General features: G+C 38.3%; 1 protein-coding gene across 6 annotated transcripts in view; it reads right to left on the reverse strand.

The window, feature by feature from the left end:
* The window catches only part of LOC144975284 (uncharacterized), a 17,064-nt gene extending 12,562 nt beyond the window's left edge, over window positions 1–4,502 (reverse strand). For 2 of the 6 annotated variants that reach the window (XM_078919225.1, XM_078919227.1), the window contains exon 1: window positions 1,815–1,902. The gene's annotated coding sequence lies outside the window, so the exon portion shown is untranslated. Of the gene's footprint in view, window positions 1–1,542; window positions 1,748–1,814; window positions 1,903–4,428 lie in introns of those variants that run through there. The other 4 variants (XM_078919224.1, XM_078919226.1, XM_078919229.1 and 1 more) reach the window with 3 other exon arrangements.
* Between the last annotated feature and the right edge of the window lie 15,498 nt (window positions 4,503–20,000).

Genomic DNA, 20,000 nt, shown 5'->3' on the forward strand with positions numbered 1-20,000 from the left:
TAATGACGCATGGTAGCTTAGTGACTGGCTCTAAACTATCGAACAATGGCGGACGCCCTTATGAAATATTTCTCTGACCAGCATAAAAGCGTATCAAGAGGAAAAAAAAACAGAAATCTGATCATGTTTTGACTTTTACACATTCTGATCACAAGACATATGAAAAGTTCTAGCCAGCATGAAGAATAAAAAGTACCGATTTTCTTTGTTTAGAACCACGATGGCCGCCGTTGCTGCGCGACGTGACATCAGACTACTGAATCCAATTGGTAAAAACTGGATAAATATACTAGATCGACGTGTACTCATTTTATAGCAATGACTATCCCGCACAAATCTTTGGGCCTCTTTTTTGCTTACGAAGTGCCCGAATTCGCGTCAAAATATGGGACGAAGCCGTTTCGTATATGTTATTTTTAAAAATTAATTACGACGCTGTTTATTGATGAATATAACTGAAAGTTGGCACACAGTTAGAAAAAAGGTCATTTTAGATTATGTCAAGCGACAAAACTCGTGCGATTACCAGAAGACAGTTAAAAATAGATTTTTACTCTTTGGAGTAAAATATTTCTAAAACTACCGGGCGTGGAGGTTTTGTCGCTGACAAGGTAATACATGAACATTTCTTATTTTTGGTTGTAAAATTTCATATGAATATAACGAGTACTTTTCCCGTATTTTACAAAACACCATCCTAATTTGCTCTTCAAGTTTCAATCTTTTAATCCACTTATATCCACTTATATCGCAAGATACAACCAAAGGTCGAAAAAAATGCCGAAAAAGCGTCCCATATTTTCGCGTTTTTTTCCTCTTTGCGGGTCATCCAAATAAATGACACCTTTGAAACTGCATAACTTGTTTATTTATGAATGGATTTTCAAAATTCAAAAACATTTTTACTCAGTGGAGATAGGGCTTTGATTTTAGAGAAAAATTTTCCTCAAAAAGAGAAAAAAAAAACATTTTTCATAGTCATTGCTATATTATTTATTACTAAACCTTTAGTAAAGCAACAGCAAAACTTTCAAAGATGGCCGCACGACTGCATCTCGACTGCAAATCTTTATCGATAAAATCGTTGAAAACAAGCCTTTTTTCTTGTCTAATATAGATAAATTAGTTTTTTTCCTTTGGATATATAAGTATCACTTTTAACTCCGATGATCAAGTCAATATATTTACAATTAGGCATTGGCGCCTGTATGTGGAATTTCAGCCCATTTCAGGGTCAACCATATAATTATTTAAGTCATCCAATTTTGGGAGGCCTTCCGAAAGCTCCTCGTGCTAAGGGAAACAACTCAAACATTCCCTCAACTAACCCTAAGGAAAAATAAAACCTAGTACCTTTAACTAACCCTAATAAGAAAAACAAACACCCTATCACCTTTATTAAGACTTATGACTAACCCTAATAGGAAAAAATGATCATCCGACCTCGAGAAAAAAACCTAGGAATGCTTTCAATATTTCACAAAACAAAATGGCCACGGAAATCTAAAACAATGGTCGTATTAGGAAAGTTTAAACTTTCACCAATCTATCTAGAGGATGTTCTTACTTTTGTATCACATTTGTATTTATTTCCCCCACAGCAAAAGCAGGGATGAAAAGTCGGAGTGAAAACCATAAAAAGGATGATCATGGACAACACTGGTCGAGACGCCTGCCTCGACACGGACTCTTTTCAAATGGCTATCCTTCAATACCACAACACACCTGTACTGGCACGCGATTGTCCCCAGCGATGTGAATCTTCGGTCGACCGATCTGGGACTTCATACCCATCCACCCCGGCAAATACTTACCCCACAAGACATGGCAAGAGACCATAGCCAACAGGGTAGGAGGTAAATGACCTTAATTTTTCAATCGTGAAGAAAATAACACATAGAACACCACGGACAGTCTTGGACACATCCGTAAACTACGACAGTGATTGGTTAATATAGCAAACGACACAGGTTTTACTATCGATGGGATGTGTCTAAATAAAATGCCCACTGTTCTATAGATAGTATGCGTTTGGCTAAGATGCTCATAACATTGCCATCCGGAAGTATAACGGACCAACACACAAAACTGTGTGTATCCATGTACGTTTATAGTCAGGTTAATACAGTTCAGTGAGCATTACTCATAAACACGGATGGCAAAAATCAATAACAAAGACCTGAGTGACGTCATCTGCGAACTAGCTATAGATAGAATGAAGATGACGTCACTCAGGCCTTTGTTATTGTTTTTGCCATCCGCGTTTGTGAGTTGTTCTCACTAAACTGTATTAACCAGACTATAAAAGTTCATGGTTACACAGAGTTGTGTGTGTTGGTCCGTTATACTTCCAGATGGCAATGTTGTGAACTCCTTGGCCAAGCGCATTCTATCTATAGCTTGATAGATAAAACTAACACAGAAATCTCTGTGTGAACTTAAACGTTTATAATGTGATCGAGAAAATGGGGTGATAATAGTCTTCAACAGTCATAACGTCACTTCCTTCCTAATGACGCATGGTAACTTAGTAACACTGGCTCTAAACTATCGGAACAATGGCGGACGCCGTATGAAATATTTCTCCAGCCAGCTTAAACGCGTATCCAGAGGAAAAAAAACCCATCAATTTAATCATGTTTTGACTTTTACACATTCTGATCACAAGGCATATGAAAAGGGAATGAAAAGTTCTAGCCAGCATGAAGAATAAAAAGTAATGCTTTTCTTTGTTTAGAACCAAGATGGCCGCCGTTGCCGGGCGCGTGACATCAGACTACTGAATCCAATTAGTCGCCCATTTGGCGGTATGAAAACAAACCAATGACAAGAGAAAGGTCGATGCCATTCACGTTATTGTTTATAAACAACAAACCGTGTTTGTCCGAGCACGTGTGTCCCAAATTTCATGTTTGTGATTGGTTAAAAATCTACTGGTTAATAGCTTGATACGTTTCAATCTGATATATAGATAGAATGAAGTTGATGTCACTCTGGTCTTCGTTATTGTTTCTTGCCATCCGCGTTTATGAGTAACTCTCACTAATTTGTATTAATCCGACTATAAACGTTTAAGGTTACACATAGTTTTGTGTGTTGGTCCGCTATACTTCCGGATGGCAATGTTGTGAGCTGCTTAGCCAAGCGCATAATATTATCAATATAGATAGTATGCAGATGACGTCACTCAGGCCTTTGTTATTGTTTTTGCCATCCGCGTTTGTGAGTTGTTCTCACTAAACTGTATTAACCAGACTATAAAAGTTCATGGTTACACAGAGTTTGTGTGTTGGTCCGTTATACTTCCGGATGGCAATGTTGTGAACTCCTTGGCCAAGCGCATTCTATCTATAGATAGTTCGAAGATGACGTCACTCAGGCCTTTGTTATTGTTTTTGCCATCCGTGTTTGTGAGTTGTTCTCACTAAACTGTATTAACCAGACTATAAAAGTTCATGGTTACACAGAGTTTGTGTGTTGGTCCGTTATACTTCCGGATGGCAATGTTGTGAACTCCTTGGCCAAGCGCATTCTATCTATAGTAGTTCGAAGATGACGTCACTCAGGCCTTTGTTATTGTTTTGCCATCGCCTTTGTTAGTTGTTCTACTAAACTGTATTAACCTGACGATAAACGTTCATGGTTACACAGAGTTTGTGTGTTGGTCCGTTATACTTCCGGATGGCAATGTTGTGAACTCCTTGGCCAAACGCATTCTATCTATACAGTTTACGCTTGGCTAAGAAGCTCACAACATTGCCATCCGGAAGTATAACGGACCAACCCACAAAACTGTGTGTATCCATGAACGTTTATAGTTAGGTTAATACAGTTTAGTGAGCATTACTCATAAACGCGGATGGCAAAATACATAACAAAGAGCTGAGTGACGTCAACTAAGAACTGTCTATTAGACCCTGTGCGTTTGCCTAAGAAACGCACAACATTGCCATCTGGAAATAAAACGGACCAACACACAAAACTATGTGCAACTTGAATAGTCCGGTTAATAGATAGTATCCACTTGGCTAAGATGCTCACAACATTGCCATCCGGAAGTATAACGGACCAGCACACAAAACTCTGTGTTATCATGAAAGTTTATAGTCTGGATAATACAGTTAAGTGAGAATTACCCATAAACGCGGATGGCAAAAAAACAAAAAAAAATACAATAACAAAGACCAGAGTAACACATTCGACTCTTTCTTACTCTTTTTAATCGCCAATACCCTTCAACAGTCGTGACCTCATTCCCGCACAGCAATGTATGGTAACGAACCGGCTGGCTCTAAACAATCGAGAATAATGGCGGACACTAACTTTATTTCCATCACCGCCCTTATGAAATACGTCTTCAATGAGCATAAAAGTGTCTCGTGAGGTGAAAATCATTATAAAACAGGTCCTGTTTTGACTTCCACTTACTCAGATGGCATGATGTTTGGCAAAGTTCAAGCCAGCATGAAGCATATAGAGTATTCTGTGTAGGTAAGTCTTCTCAATCCCACATACCCGTAACAAAGCACATCCCCGTAACACAGTAGTGGACAAGTTTAGGCAGATATAGTAGTCAGGGAAAGATATAATTTGACCTCCAACTAATTGCAACATAAATTATTTCTTTTACATATAATTATATACGATTCAATAAGTAAAATAAACCAGTGTTTACTTTTATAAAAAGTTGCTAACTATTTTAAAATAATTTTTTAATTTTACAAAAATGTATTACTTTCCAAACTGTGATTCCATAGACCGGCACGCACGACTTCTATCAGTTACCACCATATCGGGCGGCACATTTAACCCCTTACTGATGACACGGTTGATAAACGTTTAGGGCATTGACGGAAACCCGCACAGGTTTATTTCGATAGTTTCTTACGATGGTTATCGCGCTCTGTTTGGTATGTATTTACAAAGTAAGGAGTATAATATTTTTGGTATGTCAAATATTCTATACTATTAACATTTTCCCCCATAGAATACCCTTATACCTAAAATATATAAGCGTTGTAATTAAATATTTGCTGCAAACAAAAAGTAGATACATCTGTGAAAAGGTAACAATGATTTTTTTTCGCGAATACATTGACTGTTTAGGCTTATCAAATGTTGCCAAAGAAGACGCCCCCTCTCCACCCCCATCACACACACACACGCGCGCGCGCACACACACACACAATCACACACACACACACACACAGCCAGCACAGTGCCTGTGGTCAGTTCACTGGGCTACTGTGGTTGATGCAGCCAGAGCCTCGCCAGGATTTTACTTTACACCATTTACCTTTAGTTGATAATATCTTTAATGATCCGTGTTTTTTATCTTTTGATGAGAAAACTTTTTTTTTTTTTTTGAGAGAGAGAATGAGAGTATCCTCTGATTATATTACAACTATAGATAGTATACGCTTGGCTAAGAAACTCAAAACATTGCCATCCGGAAGTATAATGGACCAACATACAAAACCGTGTGTATCCATGAACGTTTATAGTCAGGTTAATACAGTTTAGTGAGCATTACTCATAAACGCGGATGGCAAAAAACAGTAACAAAGACCTGAGTGACGTCAACTAAGAACTATCTATAACATGCCTTACCAAAGGACATATTTCCAATGCTTATTGACATCTTGTTAGGAAGGGAAGGCTAACTGCTAGTGACTTTGGGTCAGTATTATTCACTTTAAAAATTTCTCAAGCTTTAGTAAAAAGGATTCTAGGAGGGAAATTTTTTCAAGGAGTGAAATCGTTGGCTTGGGGTTTGAACCATGAGAAAGAAGCGATTGAATGTTTTTTTCTGCTAAATTAGGAATCACTGTTGAAGAGACAGGAGTATGGCTTGACGGGACTGGATTACTGGGTACTTCTCCTGATGGACTTGTTGGGGAGGATGGTGTTGTTGAGATAAAATGTCCCCATAGTCATCGTGATAATACTATAGAAGATTGTATTAAAGATACTAAATTTTGTTTATAATTTGTTGATGGTCAGTATTATCTTAAGAAGAACCATATATACTGGATCAAGTATTATCTTAAGAAGAACCATATATACTGGCATCAAGTATTATCTTAAGAAGAACCATATATACTGGCATCAAGTATTATCTTAAGAAGAACCATATATACTGGCATCAAGTATTATCTTAAGAAGAACCATATATACTGGCATCAAGTATTATCTTAAGAAGAACCATATATACTGGCATCAAGTATTATCTTAAGAAGAACCATATATACTGGATCAAGTATTATCTTAAGAAGAACCATATATACTGGCATCAAGTATTATCTTAAGAAGAACCATATATACTGGCATCAAGTATTATCTTAAGAAGAACCATATATACTGGCATCAAGTATTATCTTAAGAAGAACCATATATACTGGCATCAAGTATTATCTTAAGAAGAACCATATATACTGGCATCAAGTATTATCTTAAGAAGAACCATATATACTGGCATCAAGTATTATCTTAAGAAGAACCATATATACTGGCATCAAGTATTATCTTAAGAAGAACCATATATACTGGCATCAAGTATTATCTTAAGAAGAACCATATATACTGGCATCAAGTATTATATTAAGAAGAACCATATATACTGGCATCAAGTATTATCTTAAGAAGAACCATATATACTGGCATCAAGTATTATCTTAAGAAGAACCATATATACTGGCATCAAGTTCAGGGTCAACTATACTATATCTCTCTAAAAGAAACTTTATTTTGTTACTTTGTAGTTTGGACTTTGAGATTTTGTCATTATTTAATTATTGTAAAAGATGAAACTTGGAAAGAAAATATAAATGTTCTAAGAATTTTTTATAAAAATCATATTTTTACCCACAACATAGGTAAATAATTTACTGAACCCTCTATTTCTATACATTCCTTTTCACAAAACTGATATTTGACTTTAATAACATAAAAATAAAGGTAGTCTCATTTTTTTCATAAACGCGGTTGGCAAAAAATAATAACAAAGCCCTGAGTGACGTCAACTTCGATCTATCTATAGATTCTGTGCGCTTGGCGAAGAAACTGACACCATTGCCATCTGGAAATTTAACGGACCAATACAAAAAAACATAATGTGTAATCTGGAAGGTTTATAGTCTGGTTAATACAGTTTAGCGAGAATTACTCATAAATATGAATGGCAAAAAAGAAACAATAACAAAGACCTGAGTGACGTCAACTTGATTCTATCTATAAATTATGTTAAAGGTTCCACATATTTTTGTGATGGTACAATTATTGATGAGGCGTGTAGAACTAATGGGTATTTTCCTTGATCGCATGCCGCCGACGGTAATACGCTTCAATAGTCCCGGCAACCCTTGTGGCAACCATTGTACGCAGAATCCCCGACTACGGACAGAGCTGCACATACGAGATGGAAGTCGGTTTGGACGAATTCAACCCCTCGTGGGGACGGGGACCTACACTCCTCTAAGCTTGGTGAGAAGTTGCCAGGCTTTGATTCCAGTAAGAGGAGACATTGGGTGGCTGCGAATCGGCTTCGGTCGAGGAGCTGCCTAACGGCAAGTGCGTTACATCGGTGGGGTCTTACTACCTGTCCAATATGTCCCCGCTGTGGGCAAGATCCCGAGACGGCAGAGCATCTAGTCGAAAGGTGTGTTGTGACGATGCTACCCGGCGGGTTCGCGACGGTGCACGAATGCGGACCGGACTTTGCTGATTGGGTCGATCGTCATAACATAGTAGTGTGATAACCATAAGAGGCAGCTGCTGCTGCTTCAACAGTCGTAACGTCACTTCCCTTGTAATGATGCATGGTAACTTAGTAACTGGCTCTAAATTATCAGAACAATGGCGGACGCCCTTATGAAATATTTCTCCAATGAGCATAAAAGCGTATCCAGAGGAAAAAAAAAACATTATAAATCTGATCATGTTATCAGTTTTACACATTCTGATCACAAGACATATGATAAGTTCTAGCCAACATGAAGAATAAAAAGTACGATTTCTTTGTTTAGAACCACGATGGCCGCCGTTGCTGGGCGACGTTACATCAGACTATTGAATCCAATACCTGTGGTTTGCTAAGTTAAGAATGGATTGCCATTTGTTTACATTCGGACGACTGTCCGAGGGGCTCATTAGGTATATATAATATTCTGCCGTACTCTGGAAAACCTCATATTTTAAAAGTTGGCCATAAAACTCGTCCTTAAAATATCAATTGTTTTATTCTTCAGGATTGGATTATTTTGATCAGTACTGATCCGCAACCCATTCCAGCTCGTGTCAGGGTCCACGTAGGGGCATTCTTCCCCGCCCGCCTCCTGGGCAAAGGTTGGAGTATTCCGAAAGGAACTTTCTAACCGGCTGATGACACGAGTTTCTATGTGTCTGAGGTGACGGATGAAGGGAGGAATCAACCGCCGTGGCCAGATTGCCCTAGTTCACGCAATAAGCTGTGCTAGCCCCATGACGCTGGTGGGGTGAAGGGAAACTGTCACTCTACAAAGATACCCTCCTGGACTCCCAGCCTAGACACCATTAATGGGTGGACAGAGCTCATAGCCTTGGAAAGCAGTCTGTCTAGGAGAAGGAAAACTCCAACTTCAAACCACCACTGCCTTGTGGATCTGGGAAGATGAAAGGCGACGGATGAAGGGAGGAATCAACCGCCGTGGCCAGATTGCCCTAGTTCACGCAATAAGCTGTGCTAGCCCCATGACGCTGGTGGGGTGAAGGGAAACTGTCACTCTACAAAGATACCCTCCTGGACTCCCAGCCTAGACACCATTAATGGGTGGACAGAGCTCATAGCCTTGGAAAGCAGTCTGTCTAGGAGAAGGAAAACTCCAACTTCAAACCACCACTGCCTTGTGGATCTGGGAAGATGAAAGGCTATGGAATCACATCCAGAGAATAAAGAACCGCTGAAGTCGGAGTCGCAGAGCCGAAAGGCGCAAATAGTCTGGAGAGGGAAACCAACCCAAAAATTAATGTGACACGCATCCTCCTCACAATGATGGACAACAAAACTGTCGGACGATATGGCGCGAAGTCTGGGGATTCCCGCCGGACGGACCTAGCGTCGAGCCCTGATAAACAGGGTTCACCCAAGCGATCTGGTGGTACCTTGCCCTCCTACTGTGGAACCAGGGTAGGAGATGCAAGGTTACGGACTACTGGAACTATCAAATTGCTACAATGGAATGCAGAAGGGATACAACATAAAAAGACTGCCCTCTCCAAGTTTCTTCAGGATGAGAAGATAGATATTGCCTGCATACAGGAGACACACCTCACAGAAAACATTAGGTGTTCAATAAGGGGATATCAACATTTTAGGAAAGACAGAAAAGAACGGAACAAAGGTGGAGTAATCATCTTCGTCAGAAATGACATAGCGACAAATGAAATAACGACAGATGAATCTGTTGAAATATTGGCTGTAAAAATTACCAAAAACAAATTGCAATACACAATATATAACTGTTACAGCCCACCATCAGAGAATCTGCCAATTGAAAACATAAGAAGTGAAGAAGAACAGTTCATTGTTGTGGGAGACTTCAATAGCCACTCCCCAAGCTGGGGATACAATGACTTAGACAGAAAAGGTGAAACCCTTGAAAATTGGCTTACAGACAGTAAGCTTCAAATTGTCAGAAATGAAGATGACCCAGATACATACTTCTCAAGAGCATGGAAGACAACATCAACCCCAGACCTAACTCTCATATCTGAAGATCTCACCGGAAAAGTCAGTAAACAGATAAAGGAACAACTGGCAGGAAGTGATCATCGTCCCATTCTGGTTGAAATAACTGAAGAATATGCAAAAGACAGAAAGGCACCACCTCCGAGATGGACTTATAAAAAAGCAGACTGGACTCTGTTTTCAAAGTTGACTGATAGTTATACAAAAGAGATAAACTGTAAAACAAGGAATGTAGAAAAATCAGACAAAGCTTTCACAAAATCAATCATGAAAGCTGCAAAAGAATCAATCCCCAGAGGATCAAGAAAGGACTACTGTCCAGGATGGACTGAAAAATTAGGAAGTCTCAACAGCCAAGTCACTGAACACAGAAAAAAAGCAGAGAGAGAGCCAAATGATGAGAATATGGAAATTTACAAAGAGGCTGAAAAAACTCTCAGGAAAGAAACAATAAAAGCAAAACAGGAAGCATGGCATGAAAAAACCAGACAACTTGACTACGACAGAGACGGAAGAAAATTATGGAACCTAACCAAAGCTCTAAGTGGACAAGAAAACAGATATGCTGCACCATCAGTAGAAGATGATCAGGGGAGGATTCTCAACAAAAAACAGCAGCAAACTGTTTTATGAAGCAGTACTCAAGTGTTGGGAGTATACAGATTAGAAAAGAACGAAAACGAGAAGTCCACAAAGAATTGAGAAAACACAAGGATACGCCCAAAGAATCCACAGATGATGTCATGTTCAGTTCGATTAAAAAAGAAGAAGTAGAAATTGCCTTGAAATCTCTAAAAACGAACAAATCACCAGGTCCAGATGATGTTACTAATGACATGTTGAAACACCTAGGAACCCTCACAAAGAGGAAAATGAAACAACTGTTCAATGCAAGTTGGAAACAGGGTAAACTTCCACTCAAATGGAAACAGGCAACCATGATACCAATTAAGAAGGATGGCAAGCCAAAAAATAAACCCGAAAGCTACCGACCAATAAGTTTGACAAGCTGCTTGGGTAAACTGATGGAGAGAATTGTTAATCGCCGTCTCCAATGGTATTTAGAAAGCAATAAGTTGATATCAGATGAACAGGCTGGTTTCAGACAATTACGCTGCACAGAGGACCAGATAACATACATCTCGCAGCTGATCGAAAATGGTTACCAAGAAAAAAAACACACAGTCACAGTTTGGGTGGATATGGAAAAGGCATTTGACAAAGTCTGGACAAAAGGACTACTTCTCAAACTTAAGAAAAACTCTCAAAACTGGGACTTCGCCGGGAATCCCCTATGTTTGAGAGTTTTTGCCATGATGAGGGTCATTTAAATCGATCGATATTTGAAGGACGAGTTTTCTGGCCAAATTTCTAAATATGGATTATTCCGGATAACGACAGTATTGATCTGGCAAGCAGAATAAGGTAGAGAGTAGAGAGACGTTCTTACGTCACACCTTCTACTCCTCCGGTTCCAAACTCCTTGGAAGTGTTATGTAAGCAGTCTTTTGGGGGCTTAATAATGAATTGGTTACATATTGAATCATAAGGTAAGGGAACAATTTTCGTCGCAGAATTTATAGGCATATTCTTAAGATCACGTGACGTAAAAGAGCGAGGATGGTTGTCTTTATTGTCGACCGGCGTGTATTATTTAAAATAGAAAATAAGATGCTATCACTCTGAAACCAAAAGATTAATTACACACGGATGTTTGTTTTTTTTGTTTTTTTTTTTTTTTGTTGTCTTCCAATGAGATTGGAACCAGCTTTTTTTACACCACACGTTTCCTCCCAAAAGATAGTTCGAAGATGACGTCACACATGTCTTTGTTATTGTTTTTTGCCATCCGCGTTTATGAGTAATGCTCACTGAACTGTATTAACCCGACTATAAACGTTCATGGATACACACAGTTTTGTGTTTTGGTCCGTTATACTTCCGGATGGCAATGTTATGAGCTTCTTAGCCAAGCGCATGCTATCTATAACATCTATAAAACCATTCATCCATTGTTATGGTTTTGTAATAAGGAGATGACAAAGGAGAGTTGAATGTTGCACGTTGAGATTTATTCAACGTGCGGCTGGCTATTGTGTGGTCTTATGGTATGACACTCGCTTTCGGATTGGAAGGTCCTGGGTTCGGGCCTCGCTCGGCGCATAGTTGAGTCCTTGGAAAAGACTCTTTACTTACATTTTCTAACCGTACTCAAGTGTAAATTGAGTACCTGGTCGTCAGTAGCGTTGTCTCTGTCGGCAAAAATTGTAATAATATCGCCTAACAGGCGTCAAGTCTCGTTCTACATGTTACGTGTTGCTGTTGGTCAGGGACCCATTGTAAAGCGCTTTGAGCACATTTTAATGGATATTGCGCTATATAAAACTTCTAGTTTTTGTGGGGGGGGGTTGTTTATTTGTTTGTTTTTTGTGGTTTTGTTGGGTTTTTTTGTTTTTTTTGTTTGTTTTTTTTTGGTTTTTTTTATTGGTTTTTTTTTTTTTTTTTTTTTGTTGTTTTTTGTTGTTTTTTTTTAAATTTTTTTTGGGGTGGGAGGGTTGTTTGGTTGTTTTTTATCTTCTGTTGTGTCGAATTTTGTTCGTGGTTTAATCCTGCAGGGAGTCCCGATAGCTCTGGGGGGTACTGATAGATCAGTTGGTAGAGCACTCGTTTCACACGCAAAGGAACCAAGATGGATCCCGGGTGTAGTCGAGATTTTTTTTTTGTTTCTGACCCCACCTGTCTACCCAGCAGTGAATGGGTAGCTGGGTCTGTTAGATCTGGCGGAAAGTACTTTGCGATAGACTAGCGCCCTATCCAAAGGATAGTAAGCAATTACTATTGTCCTTTTCACGATAAAGAAACCGGGATAAACTTCGGATCCATAGGTCTAATTGCTCTGAGGGACTTTTTAAAGGATTTTGAACAAATTATTCGGTCCCATGTTACTCCATTTGCTAAGCAGACCGGAAGATGCCAGATTATAGTTTATGCCAAACATTGCATCAGTACTTTAGCAAATTGTACTACGTAAAAACCTGTACCGTCGTCATGTGCAACATCGCTGTGTGATTCTCAAATAAATCCACAAAATGTACATGTATAAAACGTAGATATACCACAATGATATCAATAGCAGCAGTGTGTGTAATATTATCGTATCAATATCATGAAAATGCAACGGTAAAAAGGGAATACTTTAGCAATGAGCTAAAACTATCAATAGATTGTTGCTTCTCTTATCCTTCTGGGCAGGTCGTTCCACACAAAGAGCCCAGTGTGGGTTTAGGAACGGCTGCCATAAAATTTGCATAAACTTCGTGTGCAACATTAGACTTCAGTTGGGGGAAACGATCACTTCCCTTCCCGATAGCTTCGACAAACTTGAGGCAGGGTTTTCTCGGATGAGCTTCGTTTTCTCTTTAGAAACACGAAACGATGTTTGAAGGTGTCTTCAGGGGGGATGGACTAAGCGAATCAGCCAGTGTGCCTGCTTTCAGCGCAACACTTTGTAAACGGTACAACGCTGCGATTGTTTGGACAGGAGTCACTGAAACAGAAGAGAAAAAAAACAATCCAGAAATAATAGGAGTTATCTTACAGTTTTCAACTTTAACAGTTTTATTTTTGGCATATGTAGTTAGATAGATAGATAGATAGATAGATAGATAGATAGATAGATAGATAGATAGATAGATAGATATAGATATATAATATATATGATAGTAGATAGATAGATAATAGATAGATAGTTATAGATAGATGATAGATAGATAGATAGATAGATAGATAGATAGATAGATAGATGGATGGATAGATAGATAGATAGATAGATAGATAGATAGATAGATAGATAGATAGGATAGATAGATAGATAGATAGATAGATAGATAGATAGATAGATAGATAGGATAGATAGATAGATAGGATAGATAGATAGATAGATAGATAGATAGATAGATAGATAGATAGATAGATAGATAGATAGAATAGATAGATAGATAGATAGATAGATAGATAGATAGATAGATAGATAGTATAGGATAGATAGAAGAAGATAGATGAGAGAGAAGAGAGTGAGAGAGAGAAGAGAGAGAGAGAGAGAGAGAGAGAGAGAGAGAGAGAGAGAGAGAGAGAGAGAGAGAGAGAGAGAGAGAGAGAATTGCCACGCGGAAATACATCATAGAACAAGAGAAAGAAATAAAGTGATGATACCATACATAATATAATATATTTCATCTCTAATTTCAATATAGTTGTGACGGTGCATGGGTGCCTGTGTTCGGCAAAAAAAAAAAAAAAGGGGGGGGGGGGGTGAAGAGATGATTTATCTACATGTCATGTTTAATGCATAATAAAAATTCTAACGTGCGCCTGGTACAAAAGCACGAAATAATTATATTCATAATGACTCGTTCATCGCTGTTTATGTGTGAATGTTGATGTCAGTGTGTACTTGTCTAGGAAGCAGTCATGTATATGTGACCAGTCAACTGACAACGGTATTGAATCGGATGAACCGTGTGACAATGCGGACTAGCAGTATGACCCTCGCCTTAGGATCGGAAGATCCGGGGTTCGAAACCCGCTCTGAGCATAGTTGAATCCTTGGAAAAGCCTCTATACTCACATTATCTCACAGTGCGCAGGTGTAAAATGAGTATCTAGCCGAAACAGCGTTGTGTTGTCTCTGTTGGGGAAGAAAATTGTAATATCGCTTAACAGGCGTCATGTTTTGTCTTACGTGATAAATGCTGATGTTGGCTAGAGACTCCTTCTGTGGCGCTTTGAGCACGTTTAGTGGATATTGCGCTCGGCAAATGCTCTGTTTTTTCTGTTGTTTTTTTTTTTTTAGCCCAAGTTTGCATCTAGTTTAACGCTAACTCACACCGAGACTTGACTCCGACGACCCGGCACTGCCGTCCTCTGCCGTCTTCCGGATAAAGACGTCGCATCGGGCACAGACAAAATACTAAGAATAAAGAGAAGAGTCGCTAGACCTACCCATATCAAGCACCCGACGCCCGACGTCCTCTGCCGTAGTTTTTTTTTTTTTTTTTCGGGTTTGGTATGGGTAGGTCTTGCGGTTCTTCTCTTTATTCTTAGTATTTTGTCCGTACCCGACGTCTTTATCCGGAAGAAGGCAGAGGACGGCAGTGCTGGGTCGTCGGAGTCAGTCTCCGATGTGGGTTCGTTAGCCCTCTGACATATAATACCATATTGTATAATATTGTATAATATTATATTGTATAATACCGGTGAGTAACATAATACCAATCTTGTCTGTGTGTTGATACATTAGGTATGTTGAGTATAAATCATGGACAAAGCTTTTTTTTAACGTGGCCACCTGTAGATGTTTTGAACTTGCAATGCGGATAAATGAATGAAATATGGGGGCGGAAAGGGCTGGGGGTGGGAGAGAGAGAGAGAGGGAAGAGAGAGAGAGAGAGAGGGAGAGAGAGAGAGAGAGAGAGAGAGAGAGAGAGAGAGAGAGAGAGAGAGAGAGAGAGAGAGAGAGAGAGAGAAGAGAATACATTTAACAGGGACAAGGTAACTGGACAACCTGAGCGATTTCTGAATGGGCTGGACGAAATCAAATTATGGTTTCCTATAGATAGTATGAAGCTGACGTTACTCAGGTCTTTGTTATTGTTTTTTGCCAACCGCATTTATGAATAATTCTCACTAAACTGTATTAACCAGACTATAAAGGTTTAAGGTTACACATAGTTTTGTGTGTTGGTCCGTTAAACTTCCGGATGGCAATGTCGTGAGCTTCTTCGCCAAGCGCATACTATCTATAAATCATAGACAAAGCTCTTTTAACGTAGCCACCTGTATGTGTTTTGAACTTGCAATGCGAATAAATGAATGAAATCTGGGGGCAGAAGGGGCTGGGAGGGGGGGGGGAGAGAGAGACAGAGAGAGAGAGAGATAGAGAGAGAGATAGAGAGAGAGAGGGGGGGGGGGAGAGGAGGGGGTACAGTTAACCGGGACAAGTTAATTGGACAACCAGAGTGATTTCCAAATGGGCTGAACTAAAGTTGTGAGCTTCTTCGCCAAGCGCATGCCTATTTTAAGAAGCTCGCGACATTGCCACCCGGAAGTATAACGGACCAACACACAAAACTATGTGATTATATTATGAACGTTCATATAATTTTCTTTGTTTTTCTATTGATCAAGCCGTTGAACAGTGGGTATTTGACGTATATACATATTATATCATCTATAGATAGAATGCGCTTGGCTAAGAAGTTCACAACATTGCCATCCGGAAGTATAACGGACCAACACACAAAACTGTGTGTAACCACGAACTTTTAAAAGTCTGGATAATATAGTTAAGTGAGAATTACTCATAAACGCGGATGGCAAAAAACAATAACAAAGACCAGAGTGACGTCAACTTCGAACTATCTATTGTAAAATCTGTGTAGTTTGCTAACTTTACCAATCATTGTCATTGTTCCCATTCTGAAGACTGTCCGAAAGTTCCTGACTATCAAGATGTCTACTGTAATAGTCCATCGCGTTTCTGCTGTCATTCTAATGTCAAGTGTAGCTGTATGTTTTGTTTGCAACACGTTTTTGAGTGAATCTTTGAATATTATGTGCGATATGTCCCTCTCATTGTGTGAATGGGCATGATCTATATTACATTTCCATGTGCTCGAAGTCATTGGTCACATTGCAAAGTGTGCTCAAATGACCCACATAGTGAAAAGTGTTCACTGTTTGAAAATTTCCGACGTCACAACTGGTCATTTTGCTGAACATGACTCATGTAAGTTTACAACTTTCACAAACAAATCAGCGTGTTTACATTTATTGAGAAATGTTCAATCGTTGTACAACAAAAAATCATGTGATTGATGACGAGGTTGGACGAAAACATGAATATAGATAGAACGAAGATGACGTCAATCATGTCTTTGTTATTGTTTTTGCCATCCACGTTTATGAGTACTTCTCACTAAACTGTATGAACCAGACTATAAAAGTTCATGGTTACACATAGTTTTGTGTGTTGGTCCGTTATACTTCCGGTTGGCAATGTTATGAGCTTCTTAGCCAAGCGCATACTATCTATAGATAGTTCGAAGATGACGTCACTCAGGTCTTTGTTATTGTTTTGTGCCATCCGCGTTTATGAGTAATGCTCACTGAACTGTATTAACCTGACTATAAACGTTCATGGATACACACAGGTTTGTGTGTTGGTCCGTTATACTTCCGGATGGCAATGTTATGAGCTTCTTAGCCAAGCGCATACTATCTATAGATCGCTCCCATTGTCTGGGGGTTTGTTTGTTCTGGAACCATAGCTGTATACTATAGATAGTATGCAGATGACGTCACTCAGGTCTTTGTTATTGTTTTTTGACTCCGCGTTTATGAGTAATTCTCACTGAACTGTATTAACCCGACTATAAACGTTCATGGATACATACAGTTTTGTGTGTTGGTCCGTTATACTTCCGGATGGCAATGTTATGAGCTTCTTAGCCAAGCGCATACTATCTATAGATCGTAGTTGGTGCTAGCAAGTCAAAAGGTTCGTCTGTGCAAGTGTGGACAATGGGTTCATAATGTTATAAGATGCTTCACGAGCGTATTGTGTTGGTTTTTCTTTCTTTTTTTTTTTTAGTTTGGGGGGGGGGGGGGTGAGGTTTGTTTTCTTTTTTTTTTTTTAATTTGATATTGTAATAGTTGTTGTTGTTGTTGTTGTTGTTGTTGTTGTTGTTGTTGTTGTTGTTGTTGTTGTTTTTGTTTTTTTTTTTTTTTGTTTTTTTTTTTTGTTTTTTTTTAAATTGTTTTTGGGGGTTTTTTTGTTGTTGTTGCTTTTTGTTTTTATTTTTTCTTGTTCTTTTTATGTCTCTTTTTGTTTCTTGGTTGTGTTTTTTTTTTTTTTTTTTTGGGGGGGGGGGGTTGTTTTTTTGTTTTTGTTTTTATTTTTGCTATTGTTGTTTTTGTTTGTTTTTGTTTTTTTTGTATTTGCTTTTTAGGGTGGAGGGTTGGGATTTTCGTTTATTTTTTATTTTATTTTTTTTTTATTTTATTTTTTTTAATTTTTTTTTTTTTTGGTGTTTTTAAAAAAAAAATTGTTTGCTTGATATTTGGTTTTGTTTCTTGTTCTTTTTTTAATTATTTTATTTTTTTATTTTTTTGTTTGGTTTGTTTTTCGTTTTGTTTTAGGGTTTTCTTTGAGCGCACAATTGATTATAATAAATTTCTCTTTAAGGCAAGATTGTTGTGATTCTACTTTGTGTTGAAGCAAACTAAAATCCTTCTTTCCTTGACAGTATTTGCCGCATTAAAACGTGCACCGATGTATTATTGCACCAAAAGGAAGCTTTCAATAGATAGTTGGAAGTTCACGTCACTCGAGTCTTTGTGCCAAACGTGGTTTATCAGTAATAGGATTCAACAGTCGTAACGTCACTTCCTTCCTAATGACGTATGGTAACTTAGTAACACTGGCTCTAAACTATCGGAACAATGGCGGACGCCGTATGAAATATTTCTCCGGCGAGCTTAAAAGCGTATCCAGAGGGAAAAAAACCCATCAATTTGATCATGTTTTGACTTTTACACATTCTGATCACAAGGCATATGAAAAGGGAATGAAAAGTTCTCGCCAGCATGAAGAATAAAAAGTAAAGATTTTCTTTGTTTAGAACCAAGATGGCCGCCGTTGCCGGGCGCGTGACATCAGACTACTGAATCCAATTCTCACTAAATTATATTAACCAGACTATAGATAGTTCGAAGATGACGTCACTCAGGTCTTTTTTATTGTTTTTTGCCATCCAGTAATGCTCACTGCCTGAGCTGTATTAACCTGACTATAAACGTTCATGGATGCACACAGCTTTGTGTGTTGGTCCGTTATACTTCCGGATGGCAATGTTATGAGCTTCTTAGCCAAGCGCATACTATGTATAGATAGTATGCGCTTGGCTAAGAAGCTCACAACATTGCCATCCGGAAGTATAAAGGACCAACACACAAAACTCTGTGTAACCACGAACTTTTTACAATGGTTTAATGTTCGAAAAGTATCTTTATCTCCCAATTTTCCATTGTTGATAGTTCTAAATTAGACTATATATGTTCCGTTACACACAATAAAACCCACAAAAGCGGCATGATAAGAAAACAACAACACATTAGTCAGTGCTTCACACACCATGCAGTTTCGATCTTTTTATCAGATAAGAAATTTGCCTTAAAGCGTCTGGTAGATTTAAAAGTAGATTTGGAATATATTATAATATCGTTTGGATTTCCTCAAGGATAATGAAGACCGTTTTAATGGGACCGGTGTAATCTTTTTTCAATTCTTCCCAATTTTAAATCGCATGTGCTTTTCTGTTTGCTCTTATCTTTTTCCTTTTTTTATTTCTTCTTTTATTTTGGAGGGTATAGTTGGTTGTTTTGTTTTTGTTTTGTTGTTTTTTGTTTTTTGTTTTTTTTTTTTTTGTTTTTTGTTTGTTTAGTTTGTTTTGTTTTGTTCGTCTTGTTTGTTTTTTTGTTTTGTATTATTTTTTGGGTTTGTTTGGGTTTTTGTTTTTGTTTTTTTTTTTTGTTTTTTTTTTTTTTTTTTTTTTTTTTTTTTTTTTTTTTTTTTTGGGGGGGGGTGGTTTTTTTTGTGGGATTTTTTTTTTTTTTTTTTTTTTTTTTTTTTTTGTCGTTTTTGTTTTGTTTTTTGTTTGTTTTTGTTTTATTTTATGAGTCATGCTGGTCACGTTGGTTTGGTAAAACAAAGCACAAGCCTGTGGCACGATGAAAGAAAACAATTAAAACATATTTTGGCAGACAACTCGCCCAGCAAATATCGATCCGTTAAATGACCCTCATCTTGTCAAAAACTCTCAAACCTCGGACTTTACGGATGTTTCAGAGTACGACAGAACAGAGGTAATGTACGACGACACGAGCCAGGTCCTTTTTTCTGGTACCCAATGATTAGGTTCTAGGGCCACTGTTTGTTTTCAAGTTAATGATTTTCATTTCTTCGACAGAAATATACCTAAACCCTCTCCTTACCGGCAATTTTCAGTATTTTCCCAAAAATGTCAGGCTTACCCAGCAGAAAAATTGATTTTTTGAACTCAAATAATCGCTTTACAAAACAACTTTATGTTATTATTAATTAAACAAAGAGCATTGTGCTGTAAACAAGAAATCTGAATAAGAAAGTATGTATTTTATGTCGTAACGAATGTGACGATTTTGCTGTAGGTGATAAGGAAAGGGTTAATGGCCTTGG

Source organism: Berghia stephanieae, chromosome 6 (assembly GCF_034508935.2).
Source record: "Berghia stephanieae isolate SIO BIC M18660-M18661 chromosome 6, UCSD_Bste_1.3, whole genome shotgun sequence".
Classification (NCBI taxonomy): domain Eukaryota; kingdom Metazoa; phylum Mollusca; class Gastropoda; order Nudibranchia; family Aeolidiidae; genus Berghia; species Berghia stephanieae.